The sequence below is a fragment of the Rhyacophila brunnea genome, unplaced genomic scaffold, assembly GCF_057557595.1.
Source record: "Rhyacophila brunnea isolate RB1 unplaced genomic scaffold, BYU_Rbru_1.0 scaffold_15, whole genome shotgun sequence".
Classification (NCBI taxonomy): Eukaryota; Metazoa; Arthropoda; class Insecta; order Trichoptera; family Rhyacophilidae; genus Rhyacophila; species Rhyacophila brunnea.
The window spans coordinates 21,196,252-21,214,252 of record NW_028232806.1 but is presented as its reverse complement, the minus strand read 5'-3'; the positions used below and the strand labels follow the sequence as shown (position 1 = coordinate 21,214,252).

Here is an 18,001-nt window from a genome sequence, read left to right as displayed (position 1 = left end):
TGTATGTTCAATATATGGAATGTCACATTCTCAAAATCTTGTAAATTATTCGTTGAATAAAAGAATGACTTGCCGAACAAACATTTTCTTTGAGTTTCTAAAAGTTTATTTATTTATTTTAAAAATATGTTATTTTTAGTTTTTTTAGATACACAAATAAATGGTTATGAATTAAAATGTAACAAAATGTATACTATCATAATAAATTATTGCATGTTTGTGTAGGTAGGATATATTTTTAAACCATATATTCATAGTATTATTTTTTGTTTAATAAAAGCGTAGTATGTCACTTAAAATCCTTTGTATTTATATCGAATCAAGATTTAGTATGGGCACAATACCTACCCTATCTCATGTCATAATATTATTAATTTTGAACTTCATAAATATCTTAATACGCATCAAGTGATGTCAATGCGTCGCGTGTGTGAAGCTATATTATGAGATGAGTGTCCTTGGTGGAAGTCGTGTTTTTGACCTTTTCGCACGTTTCGTTTCGTTCTGTTGCGTTTGCCAAGTAAAATAAAGTTCAATCCCATGCTGTCCATTGGGAGTCGCGAACAGTTCGTCTTTATAATTTTATATTTTAGATTGTTTAAATCTTCATATTAACTTAAATTGACAATGGCGTAATGCGGGAATCGCTCAGATGTTTTATTTAAAGTCGCAATTTATTAAAGCTTCTTGGACTAAGTTTTTTTATAATGTAGCTCAATCGACTGTAGAAATGAAAAAGGATGTAACGCTCAGTTTTTTTAAAATAGGTTTTATTGGATAGCATTATTAGATAGATAGATTTTAGCTGCAAATTCCGAATTATTATTTAAATGTAGCTTATATTTTTTTTAAAAGAAGGACGAAAGTGGGTAAAATAGGATTAACCATCGTTTTTATTGGATTACAGATTGGAAACATAAAACACCGATATAATTATTTTCATGCACTTATGTTTTATATATTATATATTTTAACTTTTACCGAAAACCATAACAAAAACATTTTTGTGCCTTCTGTAAAATTTAATTTGTACGTGTTTTGTCCTTTTTCCTATCTACGGTATATTATACAACCATAGAGTGAATCCAATTATTGAAACATACGTTGTCTTTGGTTAATTGCAAATCCGGAGCATAATGTATCAATTGAAATCGCTGTAACTTTTACCATAATTATAGAACGATTTGTCATTCTTGAAAAAAAAATATAGTAGGCAAGACAATGTCAATTCTTGGAATTGGCGTAGATTCCCTGGAAAACCATTGTGCAGTATAAAAATACTCCATCTCTTTATTTACTAGTTATTATTTACTTTATTTACTATAAATTGCTATAAATTGGATAGCGTTGTGGTTTTATTTATAGCATACGACCGAAATAAAAACAAACTTCTTTAATATTAATATCCATACAAATGATACGTACAAGAAAAACTATAGGTAAATACATTTTTAGTTACCTACATATCATGCCATCATTGACGGATGCTTAATCAAATTTAAGGACCGTTTTTCTCAGATTTAAGTTAATATATTTTACAATATGTTAAAATTACAAATTATAAGTTCAAGGCTTTCGCAATATGACATGAAAAAAAATATAAAATAAATGTTTTGATAGCATTTTCTAATAATATGTGTATATATTAGAGTACAAAACGTTGATTAGGGTATATGTATATATTAATGAGTCTTAATTTTACCGAATTCTATATTTCGACATCAAATGGTTTTACAATATCGATGTAATTTGGTTGCATGTTATAATAGTATACGTAGTTTAAGTAGGAATGCAATCGGCGCTGTGGTTCTTCATTCAAAAACATATTTTTGGATGCTAATGAGTTTTGATGGATAATATTTATGTTGGTTGACAGAAAGTCGTATTTCTTTGTCTACTTCACTCATTATAATGTGTCTAGAGTTAAAAACATAAAATAAACAATTTTAAAAAAATTGGTTTCATGTAACTGGTGGATTTTAACAGATTCACCTTTTTCGTGATTAAATTTTACCGAATAGTTTCCGGGGAAGAGTTGTCTGTGTACTTTTAAAATCGCTTATTCTCGCTTCACACATGGCGTACTGAGGACAATGGGGAACCCCCGCATTATTTAACCACCGCACTATTTCGTTAAATATTATATTATAACTCTTATACGAAACGGAAAAAAAGCATTACAACAAATTCGAATTATTAAATTATATTCCTACAGTAATGCTCTGATGCAATATGCACTTACAAACCAAACGTTTCCTTCATTTATTTATTCTCTTCTCGATCGTTCTTTTATGGCCAAGTACTGTGACCACCCTTACGTGTAGTCATTTTCTGAGTGACTAGACGTGAGCGCACGTGCAATGTTGTTTTACTTTATAGCTATTTAAAATGTTATCAGATACAATATGTTCCCATCCCGTAGCACATTTTGAGCCGAAAACCAATAGTGTCAATTAATTAGCAAAATGTATCAGAACCACACTAAGTTCACCTGAAATTTTCCAGTCACATGCCCTCACGTATCTTTGTTTTTATTGGTTTTGAAAGAAGCTACAAATGACAGGCAATAAATTGACACGATGTTTTTGTAGGTTGTCAGTTTTTTATTGTTGAATTTTCCCGTGGTTCTAGCATATTGAGACTCTCCACCCTTCACAGTCCTTTTCTCCTCTCATGTTAAGACTACCCGGGTTAGCTCATTCACTTGATGACTCCAGCGCGGCGATGTTCTTTCTCTACTTGAACTTCCTTGGAGGTTACGCAAAACCGCCAGTCTCCCCTTCATTTATAAGGGAAGCATATTATATACAGAAACATGTTTCATAAATATTTTAAATTAAACAGTAAAAAATTGTGTACACAAATCGTTGACTTACTAGTGAACGTAGAATCTGAAGAAGAAGACCCCTTGTAAACGATCCTTTTCGTAGACATCCGGTTTCCCCATGTAATTACTATTTTGATAAACAGGTAAATAAAATACATATGTACGTTGTTGTAAAATTAACCCTGAATAAATATTTAAAAAAAAATGTTTATGTCTTTGACGTATTCTGCTAACGTATGTATTTTAATATTGATATTTTCTAGGTGTCTACGACTGACCTATAGTTAAATAAAAAAGCCTTTTTATTTCTTACAAACAAAAGTAAATGACAGTTAATTGACTATATCTAATGAATATATATATATATATATATATAACCTATGAATATATATATTATGTATATATATCTATCTATGATATCTACTTATTTTGTAGTTTATATAATATTAATAATTATTATTAATTTTTATATTTTTGTGTAATACATATAGATATATATTAAGATTTTTTTTATTTTGTATATAATACTATTAGATAATGTTTATAAATTAAACAGTGATATGTAATTAGTTTGTTTGGTTTGTAAGAACCCCTCTACGGGTGAAGGCCTCCTCCAAAGAGTCCCACTGGACTCTGTTTTTGGCTATTTGTAGCCAACACCCATAGTTAATGACTTTAAACAAGTTTTTAGTATAAAGTTTTTCATTATAAACAGATTTATGTATAATATTTTTTCAAACCCCGTAATATAAAGGGTACGTAGATACCTACTATTCCCTATTGCAACATACACCTGCCATAGTAAAACCACCATATAATATCTACGCTTAATATTCTTAAGACAATTTGAATAGAACCTGTGAAGCTACGAAGCCTCTTTATATTCAGTGGATACACAAACCCCATCTACGAGTTATCTTCATGATTCGTTACCGTGATAAATTCTCCTTAGTTAATAGAAGTGGAAACCAAAGTATTTTCTTATCGTATATTATTTCTATAAGAGAAGAAAATACACATATCTTATTCACGCGTTCGTGTTTGGCTAAGATAGCAATAATTTAAAAGCCCCTTTACCTACAACGAAGCATAGCAAGACTTGAAAATGTTTTACGAGCTATACTGGATACATACAAACATAGAAACATCACAACAGTGAACATGCCGTTCTTATATTACGTTAGTACACTGAGGTTATAAGTATTTTACTTCAACATGTAAAGTACCTAATTTATAATTTTAACAAAAAATGAAAGCAAACATACTCTAATTCTAATATGTGTCAGTGGCGAGAGGTAGAGGTAGGCTGTTAAGATTCGACATAAATATTGCACACAACAGAACGAATTAAGTAATTAATATAATTCCGATAGGCTATATTCCAATACACTACATTTTGACGTAGAGTTTTGAATGTGTGAGTGACGTGCAATAGTCTGTGCTGCTACCTTCAAATACACCAATATTGAATGAGCGTCAGTGCCATGGAACAAATAATAAATATAATTCCGATAGGCTATATCCCAATACACTACATTTTGACGCAGAGTTTTGAATGTGTGAGTGTCCTACGAAAATTAACCACGCATTATAGACGTGCAATAGTGTGTGTAATACACCAATATTAAATGAGCGTCAATGCATAAACTGAAGCAGTTGTCAGTATTCGACGTATGACGTATTCTTGACACGTGTTTCTTCCTTGATCGGGATCGGCTGCCTGCTTCTCCTTACCCGTTAGGTATTTCAGTTTCCATTATTTCTGAGTTTCCTGGTCAGTGCATAAACCTAGAGCAGTCAGAACGAAAGACAAGCGTATTCTTGACAAGTGTTTAAATGTATCCTATATTCTTCCACACTCATTATTTCTGAGTTCCCTGGTCAGTGACTATTAAATGTTCCGTAAAATTAAAACATATATATTTATATAATACATAGGTGCTTTTTATTTTATGTAGGTATGTAGATTCTTATGGTAGCAGGTACTTGTACAGTGTGTCGGATTGCGTGTTATAAACTCAGGCGTCTTTCATGTCAGATAACATAATTTTAATCGTGTGTGGCATGAAATCGGATCACACCTGTTCTGAAATACAACCCTTCAAGACGTTCAATGACCAATACCTACCGCAATGTTTTTCATTATGGATGATCAGCGGATTAACTTACCCGTATGACATTCTAGTAGTGGCTTAATATTTTACAATCAATTAAATTAATAACATATTGTCATGGCTGCGATTTGATAGCGCTGTATCAATCAGATGATCGTCTACTAGATGTGCTTCGTTCATGTACGACTGACTTGAAGGATGCAAGTTAGAGGCTATGCGTGTCACTCAAAATTTTACTTGTGGGTCTTGCGTACATTGACTAATAATTACAAGATAAAAAGAACGTTTTTAAATTTTCTGTTGAATCATATAAACTTGACTTGACTAGCTTAAACGATCCAAAAAAAATGTACTTGATAGAAATAATACTGAAATGTCAATTTGACATGTCATATTAGTTTCCATAGTAACGCACGTATATATTAATAATTTAGTTGCTAGGACTCCAGACCACTAGCAACCAATAATGGTGTCAAAATAACTTCTCATACAAAACAGAATTAACTGAAAATGAATTCAATTCTACTTAAACATGGCTAAAAGTATTAAAAAAATGCATTGGCATCAAGGCCTTAACAAAAACGATGCATAAGTGCGAGTGAGAAAGTATTCGGTACCCTTATAATCTCTGCGACACTCGCTAGAGTAAGTAGCCGCCAAATCTTACCTTATTGCTTAACTAAGCGTCGATAACCGTGTTGCTAAAATTGCTATTTTTTATGTTAAACATATAGTCTAAGATTGGCATCGTGTTCTGATATATTCTAAAAGTTTTAAATGTCTAGCTAGTCGGGAAGTTAGTTAAAAATCGATTGCAAGATTTGTATCGGACAAAGAACCACCGGACAAATAAGAATACCAGCTAAGAAAAACGTTGTAAAATGGACATTAAACAAGAGCCTACATACAGACTTGGAATCTGATTCAGGATTAGTCCATTGTACTATCAAGCATTCAACCAGCCCAGAATGCCACACATTACCAGTTTTAGCGATAAAACAAGAACCCATTGACGATGCAACCAAGACTTTTCAGGTTATTGACAGTCCTACAAACTTATCTAAAAACGGTCAAAAATGGAACTACGATACGCACGCGATATGGACGCAATATTGAAAACGCCATTCGAATGTCAGATTCTGTCCAGTTGCGAGTCTTGATTGGGTAGTTTCCGACTGTGGCTCGTCCATGAGTTTGTAGGTCTATACACCAGGTTTTATGCGCATGCGTCATGACTGATTCGATTGGCATGGTTAAAAACTATATTTTCTACGTCTTTTGTGAACGCTCTGAAGATAGGAAGGAGTTACTGGGTATTTCATGAATGCTTTGAAGATAGAAGCAAGTTTGAGCGTTATCTGTGAATGCGTTCGATGAGAATTTTTGTTATTTGTAACTCGAACGACATAATCAGTAAGAACAATACGTGGAATGTAATAATTGACGTGAAGACTTATACAGTCTTACAAACTTATATGAAGAACGGACTAAAATGGAACGACTATGACGTCATATGGACGCCATATTAAATACGTTATTCCACTGTCTGATTCTGTCTAGTTGCGAGTCTTGATTGGGTAGTTTTTTTATTGTGGCTCCCCCATCAATTCTTCAGATAAGATTGTGGCACTGTACTGAAATTTAAATGACTCGCGACTCCATGACCGTAAGGTCTACCTCGATCACACCTGATCATACTCGATCGTGAAAAGCCATTTTTGATCGTTCCTTGGTGTCGTGGTCAAAATAGAATAATTCAATTTTATCGCGAAATTTTATAGAAAACCTACAGTAGCCATCGATTTAACTACGGCCGATCATTAAGAGGCGTGCGCAATAAATATTTATTACATATTATAGTTTGGCAACAATTCCACAGAACGATCCAACATATATCACACATAGGGTGCAACTTGTATAAATAATTGGACCTAAGGCTGTGCATGAATATGCAACTATGTAATGTAAATATTTTTTTTCTAATATATACGTTCTAAGAAATATGTTTACAAAATCATACGCATGTTTCATCTGGTGTAATTCTTCTCAAAATGTCTTAAGCGTATTCCTGTTGACAAAAAAATAAACGATACATTTATAAATCACTTCGGTTTACGATGGTGAAGATAAACTGCTCCGAACATTTTTTATCCTTAAATGTTTCAGGCGACGCATTTTATTTTGGAGTGCAAAAAGGGTAAAAAGCTTGGCTACTGGTCTCTCAAGCTTTCTCGCTAAATTGTGAATACGCGGGCATAAAATATACGGACATGTGCTTTGGCGCTCTTATCTCACCGAAAGTGAGTTTAGTACCCTTTTGGGTTTATCGACCCAATGCAGAAGCCTCAAACTATTGGAATATTCGTAGTTTTTTATTCATTTGTTTTAATATTGCGTGTCTTCTTTCAGGTAATGCATTACTATTTGGTAGTATTTTGAAGTAGATAATTAATCTAATGACTGCATTACAAATTTATGCAATTAAAAACACCACTATTATATAACTAAACGAAATAATATGAATTATTGATTTATAAAACAAATATTATGATCTAATTTCATTAAAGTCAGCACATGAGGTATTATTAATTCTTCCCGATTCATCATCATCAGCCTGAATCTATCCACTGCTGGATGAAGGCCTCTTCAAGCTGCTTCCACTTCTCTCGGTCCTGTGCATTGCGTTGCCACGTACTTCCACAGAACTTTATCATTTCATCGATTCAGCAGCCTCTAGGTCTACCTTGCGGACGTTTTGTACTTCTTGGATACCACTGGATGACTAGATTTGTCCAACGATTGTCTCTTCTTCGAGCTATGTGTCCAGCCGATCTCCATTTAAGGCTTTCAAAAAAAATATTCTTCCTGATTAAAGAATGTTAAATTAACTTATAAATAATATTCTTAATTTGACTGTTAAAACCTCCGATGTGACAAAAATTTTAATTTTAAAGGAGATACAAACAACTTCTTTATCATCACAGAAAATAAATGTAGACTTTCAATATTTAATGTAAATTTATTTATCTAAATGACAAGTAAGGGATGATTAGTCAGTATTAAGTGTTTGTACCTAATAACTCTAATCACGCACGTCAAAGGGTGCGTTGGAAATATTACGGTGTAATTAAATTGAGACATGAAACATAGACGGTATATATTAAAATTAATTATATTTGAATTTTGGTGTTATATAAAATATTGAGGGTTTTGCTAAATTGTGCCGTTTAATATGAATTTAGAGAATATAAAAAATCTGTACAAGTCGGTTTACAGGAGGCTAAGCGGAAACCGCGCTATTTTTCATAGCCGATTTTAGCAAAATTCATGAGCTCAAGAATGAAAACCAAACCCAACGTAACCCAACCTAACCTAACCTGACCTACCCTAACCTAGCATAACTTAACCTAACCGAACCTAACAAAAATGATCCAATATATCGACTATTTTCAAAATTTCCTTGCCGACAACCGACTGAACCGACAATTTTGAACGTTTCAAAAGGTTTATATCAATAATGAATATTATACATCGTTGTTGGAAAAGAAAACGCATTTTACTCAAATTATATATTTGTTATCAAGCTGTTAAAACCTCCGATGTGACAATTTTGTGAAAATAGATTTTTTGGTTCTTGTCGGTTTATAGTCGATATACTTGATTATTTGTTAGGTTTGGTTGGGTTAAATTAGGTTAAGTTAGGTTAGGTCAGGCTAGATTTTCTCTCTTGAATTTTGCCAAAATCGGTTATGAAAATTGGCTCGGTTCCCGCCTAGTTTCCTATTATTTTAAAATAATACTTTGTAATTAAGTACTAAATATTGTAGGTAACCTAATAAAATACGCTCTGTGTTAACTAATAATAATATTAAAGTTCCTTATATGTAAGTATACGTTCAAAGAATTTTATTGTAACCTTTTATGCCGGTACTGTTGATTGAGGAAATAATTTTAATATCGTAAAGTGGAATATATGAAAAACTGCGCGACTTTCGGCAGTCGACAGTTGGTTATCTCTACTGTTAAATTGCCACGTATCTTGGGATTTGACCATTAAGAAGGCACCTGGCAGCTTTGGTCGCATCTTTTATAATGTGTGCGGTATTTTTGACTGAATTATATATGCAAAGATTCCAATAAGTAAAATACTTGGTAGCTTAAATTCTGAATCATTTTTACCTTAGCATATTGCGTTATTATTGACCGATCTTAATTAAAATATGTTGTATATATATTTTTAATGTATGTACTTATAGAACGTATCTATTTATATTGTATAATAACAAATATACAAACAAATTATAAATAGTTGAAGTATTACTTTATTTATTATTTATTATGAAATTATTATTTATTATTAAATTCCCAATACGTTGCCATTGTTTTCCCAGTATTGAATGAAGTGTAATTGATTATTATCTAATGATCTATTATTAAGGTTTTGACGATTTTTACGCATATTGATTGTATTATTAGTGATAGAGGTTTTTTACAAACACTTTAACTATTCATAATTTGTTTGTTATATTTGTTGTGATCCTTGACTTAATAAGTAGGTGATAGAGTTTTTACTTTTGTTATTGTATTAATATGTTATATAAATTAGAAATAACTGTATTAGTTATATATTATTATATATTTTATAGTTATAAATTTAAAAATCATTCGAAAACGTCCGAGTGCTACGTATATTATACGTATCATTTGTGTTGACTATTCTTGAATATGTCAGCATTATTTGGAGTCCTAATAGGTCCATCCACACAATTAAATTGGATCGAGTCCACAATAGATTTCTTAGATTTCTCTACTTAAGAACATATGGGTTATTTCCTTATGACAATGATAATAAAATGAATTTCCCGACTCGTTTTCTTCTGGGTATGCTATCAATGCAATCCCTGTCTACACGGAGAGTGATTGTTCTTTTAAAGCATTTCTTTTTACTTCTTCGTGGGTTCATTTACAATCCGTATATACTGGCCAATATTAATTTTCATGTTCCCACCAATATCACTCGTAACTCTACGGTCTTCATGATACCTCGTCGCAGGACAGATGTTATGTTTCATGATGCTGTGTATCGTGCGATTAACTTATTTGATGGGACCATAAAGGTTGATTTATTTTTATTAACTATATAATGTTTGTGGACGTGTTAAATAGGTTAAATTTATAATTGTATATATTATAATGTTTCTTTAATATTTACATAAACACATGCTGTCTTTTCTACTTTCTTGTTATATTAGTTGTTATTTGTAATTCAGATATTTTTATAATTTTGTATTTATTATGTATTATGGCGCATTGGCCAATCGATGTAATGCCGTAATACTCTTTTTCTAAAAAAATAAATAAATAAATATAGTGCCTAAAAGACGAAACCCGGGACGCAAAAAACGACTTACATAGAATACTACAAAACGTAAATCCATTATAATTTAAATTAATATTTATGCATAACATCTAAATTTTGGCTATTGTCCCAATAAACCATTTTTTTATCGATTTTAATTATGTTTTTCTTTTTTTTCAGATGCTGATGAACGATGGGTGTCATTTTTGCTGATGATGATAAAAACACACAATGAAGAATGGAAACTTACTGTACGAATATTTTTAGTATAACTCTTAAGATTTTCTTATATAAAAACTGTACGTTGGGCTATTATTTTAGACAAGTCAAAGTAAGAAGTGTTACGTTTAATTTACATTTATTGAAAAAAAGTCACAAAAGTTGTAGTTTATAGATTTTAAATATATATATATTTTTATCTAGTAGTTTTTCGAATCGACCATGTCAATGAATTAGCTATGCACTACTTTTTTAGATAAAGTTTAAAGCATAAACGAAACCTTCCTCACTGTCTATTACGTCTCGTTGTCTTATCTTCTAATTATTATATTTTATAGTCTATTCCCTAATTTACTTTAAACACTCGATTTAATTTCGATTATTTTACTGAAAAATATTTTGACTGATAGTTTTATGTTCACGCTATAAAATTCATTATGCTTCAGTCTTAAGGAAAACGATAACTAATTTCTAATAACATAATATTATTTCATTAAAACTATTCATTATGCTTTATCTATTTAATATATATTATATTTTACTAAATTGTTTCTAAATCTTTTATCAGGATATATCGTTTATCAGTGGCGAAGGGTGGAGGTAGGCTGATAAATAGTGCACAGTAAACTTTGTCAATCAAACGTATTTGTTTTCATTAAAACAATACTACAATGTATAGATTGTGTTTATTATTTTTTTAAATTCAATTACACGATACCTAATTCTAAGCCATATAACAATCAAAAAAATATTCGTTGCATCCACTATTAAACTATACGTAATTTTAAATATTTTATAAAATAAGTTTACTGTGCACTATTTATGTCAAACCTTAACAGCCTACTTCCACCCCTCGTTACTGTCGTTTATAATTATTGTTAACTCATACTACATACTTAAACAAATACAATAAAATGACAGTAAAGTTGTATCGTAAATTAGACGTGCTGTCATAGCATGTTATAATCTTATCATTAAAACGTTTTCAAATACTCGGATACATCACAATATTACCATGGTTATCTCGAGAGTTGGTTCACTGCTGGAAAATGGTTTCCTCAGCTCTTTTCAGTAATCTAAATTAATGGCGTATTGATGCTATTAAATAATTCAGTAAATACGTCGAATTGAGAAAAATAACACAAACAAAAAAAATCATACATCAACCCACCTGGTCAGCATGTTATTATATGTCCAACAACCTCATATTAAGACGAGGAGATATAATTATTATACGTGGAAATTCATTCATAACATGTGGTCTTTTGAAAATTTAATATAACTGTAAAACTGTTCGATGAGAAAATATTTCAACTATAAATTTCTCCACGTATTTTGAGAAAATTACTTTTTTTCTACTTATAACCTATATATTGCATATTTTCCAGTAAAATACATATATGATAATTTTTCGCCAATACTCGTAAGTAGTATATACTATTTTTACCTCTACAGCAAGCTATAAGTATGACAGTTAGTAGTATTGAAATGTCACAATAGAAGTGAACAATAATTACAAACACCAGGCTTTGAGAATATCACATACTTAAATGTATTGTGACCTCACCAGAAATCGAACCCGTAGCCCTCAGATGAGAAACCCATGCCTTATGCACTGGACGTTATTTGGCTAGTTCATTAGTCAGACCAACGGGTCTATTTTATACAGAAGGCGGCTATCGACGGCTTTAAATATTACCACTTTCTCATATTTATGTATTCAGATGGTTAATTGTTATAATAAGTTAACAGTTTAATGTTAAAACATAGCAATCTTTGATAGTTTATACGGTCAACTTATTGTAACAATTAACTGAATCAATACATAAATAATTTGAAAAACTACCGTCGATAGAATCTTATATCTTATCGTATAGAATAGCTTCGCAAAAGTATTCAATCCAAACTCACATCGCTCTACAGATAACACACATACTTGGACATCAATGAATAATACTAAAATTATCGTTCAATCGTGGCGATATATTATTATAGATTGCAATATGAACAGAGACAATATAACAATATTAACATTACCTTTCAAAAAATCAACAAAAACTTATAATATAATATTATACAAATATTTATTGTTTACGTTTAACAACAATAATAGTGATATTTGTAAAACGGTGATAATTTTAAGTATGAGTTGACAAAAATTATAATATGTAAAATATCAAGATATTTTTTACTACACCACCTGGTGCTTTCAATCCATATTCCACCATCTTCAACTTATGCGATATGGATATAATGTTATACTTGCTATGTTTTTAAAATGCATTTGTATTTTTAATAACAATTATTATTAATTTGATCTCGCATTGAAATGTTCACTGGCTGTTCGAATTGCCATATTAATGTGCTGAAACGATTGTTAGTTTCCTTATTGTTATCATATTAATAATTAAGAACAATTATCATATTAATAATTAATTTTAATTCTTTAGAATACTGAGTTAGTACGCGAGAAAGCTAGAGTGTGTAAAGTTTTGCAAGTATTTTTGTATAGGTCTAATAATTCCGAAAAATACATATCTTAAAATATATTTGGGCGACTGGAGTTTTGTTTACCACTGTATGAGCTGCTTAGACTCATAACTCACATATTCTAAAAATTGAGTTTTTAAATAATTGCAAAATACCACCAGAGCACTGTTTTCTGTAATTATAAGAAAAGTATTGAACTCCCTTGAATATTAAAGAGTGAGTGAATCGATTTACATTTTTTTTAATATATATTATAATACTCATCAGGCTGCAGACACAGCACACTATGATAAATATAGCTCCCTGATTGGTTAATAAGGCCTTGATGACAGAACTTACATTATTCATTGAAAAATTTGAGTTATGACACCAACAACGATTTTCACATCGTTTAAAGTGATTTTTCTTTATATAGACTAAAATGCCTTAAGAATTACTTAGTATTTTACTCAAAAATGACAAAATTGTAATATGTGAGTTATGACTCTAGGCCACTCATATTTATGTTTTTTTCTTTCTTTATAATATTATATTTTAATAACCCATAATTATTTGCAAACTAAATTTTAAAATATTCACAAATACTATAACTCCATTAAAGTTTTTTTGCCAGAAGCAATTTTTTTTAAAGTCAGTTTAAATTTTCTCCACAAATCAATAATTAAAAGATTTGTGAAATTATATCATGATTTAAGACAATATTAAATGTATAATATTTCGTTTCACATTTATCATATTATTATTATCTACTAATTTTTGACATCATTACTAACAACAGTTTTATTATTATTCTTGTTGATCTTTTGTGCAAGAAAAGGTTGCCCAAGACAAAATTTTGTAAAAAAACATTAACAATATAATTAAGAATAAAATTTCTAACCCACAAAGGCCTTCACTAAATTTTATTATAAACGAATAATTGTTACGAAAAAAATATCGGTCACACATATATATGCATATATGAAAATTTTATTGATATCACAATATAATATTTCTGTTTTATTATTGCATTGTATAAAAATCTTTGTAAAATGACTACCTAGAATGATTCTTTGTATGTTTGTGTTTTTGTTTTATCTTTTAGCGTTTGTTTAAAGAATATGCATTTATATTTCTATTTTTATATACAATTATTCTACTATAGCTTTAACTAAAAGTTGTAAACGACAAAAAATAATTATCCAATTATAACTTTTAATCTTGTAGAAGTGAGAGCTGTTAATCTATTTGAAGAACAAAAAAAGATATCATAAACCACAATATGAAATTAATTGCCCTCGTACCCGGATTTTAAACAGATTTACAAGTTAAAAAAAACAATTACGTTATCGTAATAGATTTTTAGGTTGTCACTGCATGTTCTTCCTCCTTCTTTCTTCGACGTTTCGGGATCATTAAAGAGACCATTTTCAAGAGCTTTCTGACTTTCAGATAAAAATTCTATTTTACAGACAGTAAATAAATTATACAAATTAGTTTTTTTCCTTGTTACATTCAATATTGATAATGGTGTCACAGCCGAAATAGCTTTCAGCTATACAACTAAGAATTTTATATAATTAATAATACTATTTGTGTCATAATAATTCTTTATTTGAATACAAAATTATATATATTCCATATAACAACGAATTGTCTTGTAACCTATAGATTTAAAATGAGATAGTAAATATAAAGAAATATTAATGATGTTATTTCCAGCTCTTACATCTTCAAACCGTTACATTATCACTTTGTAAAAAAAATCAATGTGCCTTTCACAGATGTTGAATGTTTATAATATACCTAGCTATTACTGAAGAATCTATTACACTTTCTATACTATCATAATGCTATGTATTTTAATGCAAACGCTATGAGATAACGATCTACGAATCAAAAGCCCCCAGGCTTGTCATGTAATAGAATAAAAATATACATAGATGATATTTAAAGCCAGTCTTTAGACATTTTAACTAACAATGAATAAACATGTAGATTTCAAAGTATTTCTTATCCATTTAAATAAATATCATTGTTGGTATTTAGTTATGAAATAATAAATATTAACAGATGGCTTTAATATTTTACACACAGTTGCTTTCAGCTTACAGTTAATAAGAGAAATATCTATAAATTGTAGATACTTTGAGTAATATTGTTTTCCCTTATGTGGTGACATTTCGTTAAATTATCCTAAGTAAATACTTTAAACAATCACTTTTGTCTCAATTTGTAAAACATGTATTCGATAATATACCTACATATAAATATGCAATTGATTCACTGTTTCATTGCCTACCAATTTTTTGTAATGTATATTATTTTTACTTTACTTATTTAATTTGAAGTATTTGTATTTATTTTCTATAACATGACAATCTGGGATGGATATTTAAATATAATACCCAGGTTTAAGCCTTCTGTTCTTATACATATGAATTAGTTTAAAAAAATCATTACTTACTATCTTTTGTAGCGGATCTAAGGAAAAACGAATATGCATTTCTTGGAGACCCGAAAATTCGCTCTATAGGAACATTTTATACTAAATTTCTACCGGTATTGAAATCCTAAAAAAAATCATTTTCAAATTAAAAAAAAAAATTAAAACATTTCAAATATTCGACAATTACTATACATTTCACAATAAATTCGATATCAAGATGTGTATTTGACAACATATTAAATTTGTTCGTGTAGAAATGTACAATATCGCCGCAGTACCTACCTGTACAATGTACATGTGCAATGTGTAAACGTATCATCCGGCCCTCAGAAATATTAAAGGGGTAAAAATAAAAACCTGTAAAAATAAAAACATTTCAAATAAAGAACATTTGAAACAAAATGCAATTGACATAAGCGCCAGTCAAACTCTCCGCTTTCAAATCGAATCGAAAATCTCCTAGTATTTCATATTGTACTGATACTTTATTTTAATTTTTTTTAATGAAAATGTATTTTGACAATTGCGCCGTCAGACTCGCGATATACAAATCGAAAACTTTCTCGAATATCATTCTGCCCTGACACTTTATTTTACAAATTAAACATGACGATGTTTAACGATTGACTGGGAAATTTATGTATCGAACATAAATAAATTATACTTAACTAAGTATGGTTTATCATTTTAGGGTGCTTAACACTCCTGTTACTGTAATGTCACTTTGGGTTTCCTTTTCCCTACCGATTAAAATGAAGATATTTCAATTAATATGCACCTTGTCATCTTCATATAGTACCTATATACTATTCCTAGAATCACCAATACTACATCAGCTAATTAAAAAGTTATTATTTTCAAAATCGATAGCATTATTCAGTTAATACATATAAATAGATAGATATCCGTCAGATTTCATTTACCTTTAATAAATTATAAACGCACTTTGCAAACAGAGCATCGCATTCCATTACAAACAAAAGAGATAGATTTACAAGTAAATTCAACACCTATCCAATGGTGAGAAAGAGACATGAATGGAAGAGATGAAATCAAGATGAGATCAAATATGAATTGTAGGCTCGTGTGATCATAATTAAGTTTTGATCATTTTATAGATAACGAAATAACAAATAATTATGATTAAACCTTGTTTGACTTACTTATGTTGCCAAATTAGGCATTTTACTTTTAATTGCTTTAATATTATCAATCTCGTACTGGTAACCCAGGGTGACATCACCAGAATGGACGGAATTTATTAGCATCGTAAAGGGAAGGTTAATGATCGATTACACCATGGTTTGTAGAGAGAAAACATGATTCATGATCGCGGTTAGTAATACTAAACTTTAAAAAGTACTGAAATAAGGTTTACACATTCCTAAAATAATAAGATAGAATAATTGTATGGAAATGATTTATTTTGGGAAATTGTGTGCAATTATTTGAGGCGTGAGTTAGTTTAGTTCCATATTGCGCAACTTTCGGGCCTTCGACAATGTTAAAATGAATTTTCATGATATGTGTAATAATCTGTATTAGCGATAAATACTTGTCAATCACATTATTATGTTTAATTATTAAATATAGGTCATACTGTATGTTTTAGAATTAATGAATATTGTATTTTATCTTCATTGCTGATATAATTAAATACAAAAAACTTTTATTGTAATTATTACTTGTTTTATTTTATTGATCTAATATTAATATAATCCTTCAAAGATGTGACAGACAAAAGTTACAGTAATTCTTACATTATATTGACCCACATGAATAAATCAAATCTAATATAAACAAAGATGTTGAAGAACGTATTTTTTACAGAGATTAATAAGCCTAAATATATTAGAGTAAAAACAAATACTAGTGAAATAAGCCAGAGAGCTTATCGACGTAGAGCTACCACTGCCATGCTAAGTAAAAAGACAGTGTTTTTGATTTTAGTTAAATGAGAACCCAGGTTTAACACTACCTTTTCTCTTATATTATCTAAAATTATTGGATTATTTTGACATAATCTCTACATATACACTGTATATTTAGATACTATGTCAAAACAATACAATAAGTTTACATAATATAAGAGAAAACGTAGTTATCGATGTCTGTTTTCTTCAACCCGTAACGCTAACATTGATTTCTGACCGATTTAAACCTAATAGCCAACAACTTTAGTATCATGTCAAAATGCATGTTCTAGTCATGGCATTTCTTCATCTATGCTTAGAGATGTAGTATAGCTTTTGTTTCGCTGTCTTTACTAAAAGTTATAAAGAGCGATTTTAATGTTAGACTTTTTTCGACATCATAAGCGAGTCTTTGTTGACGTGCGTAGTCTAATACTGAGTCGTAGTTCTGCATCAAAAAAGGACAACTGGTCAAGAAATTTTCATACAGAGCTATTTAATGGCGAAGGCACTCATGTTTCAGCTGTTTTTAAAGAAAAACTACAGAATTTTGTATCTGCTGGTCTATTCGATGCACAAGGCTGCTTTCGATCCGCTACGGTAGCTAAATGGGATAGAAAAGTATCGAATTATTAGAACTTATTGTAATAA

The 18,001-nt window shown here is 30.0% G+C and overlaps 1 protein-coding gene across 2 annotated transcripts in view; it reads left to right on the top strand.

Moving 5' to 3' along the window:
- The window catches only part of sano (CABIT domain-containing protein serrano), a 555,155-nt gene extending 544,545 nt beyond the window's left edge, over positions 1–10,610 (top strand). For both annotated transcript variants that reach the window (XM_085942988.1, XM_085942989.1), the window contains one exon: positions 10,481–10,610. The gene's annotated coding sequence lies outside the window, so the exon portion shown is untranslated. The remainder of the gene's footprint in view (positions 1–10,480) is intronic.
- The last annotated feature ends 7,391 nt before the right edge of the window (positions 10,611–18,001 follow it).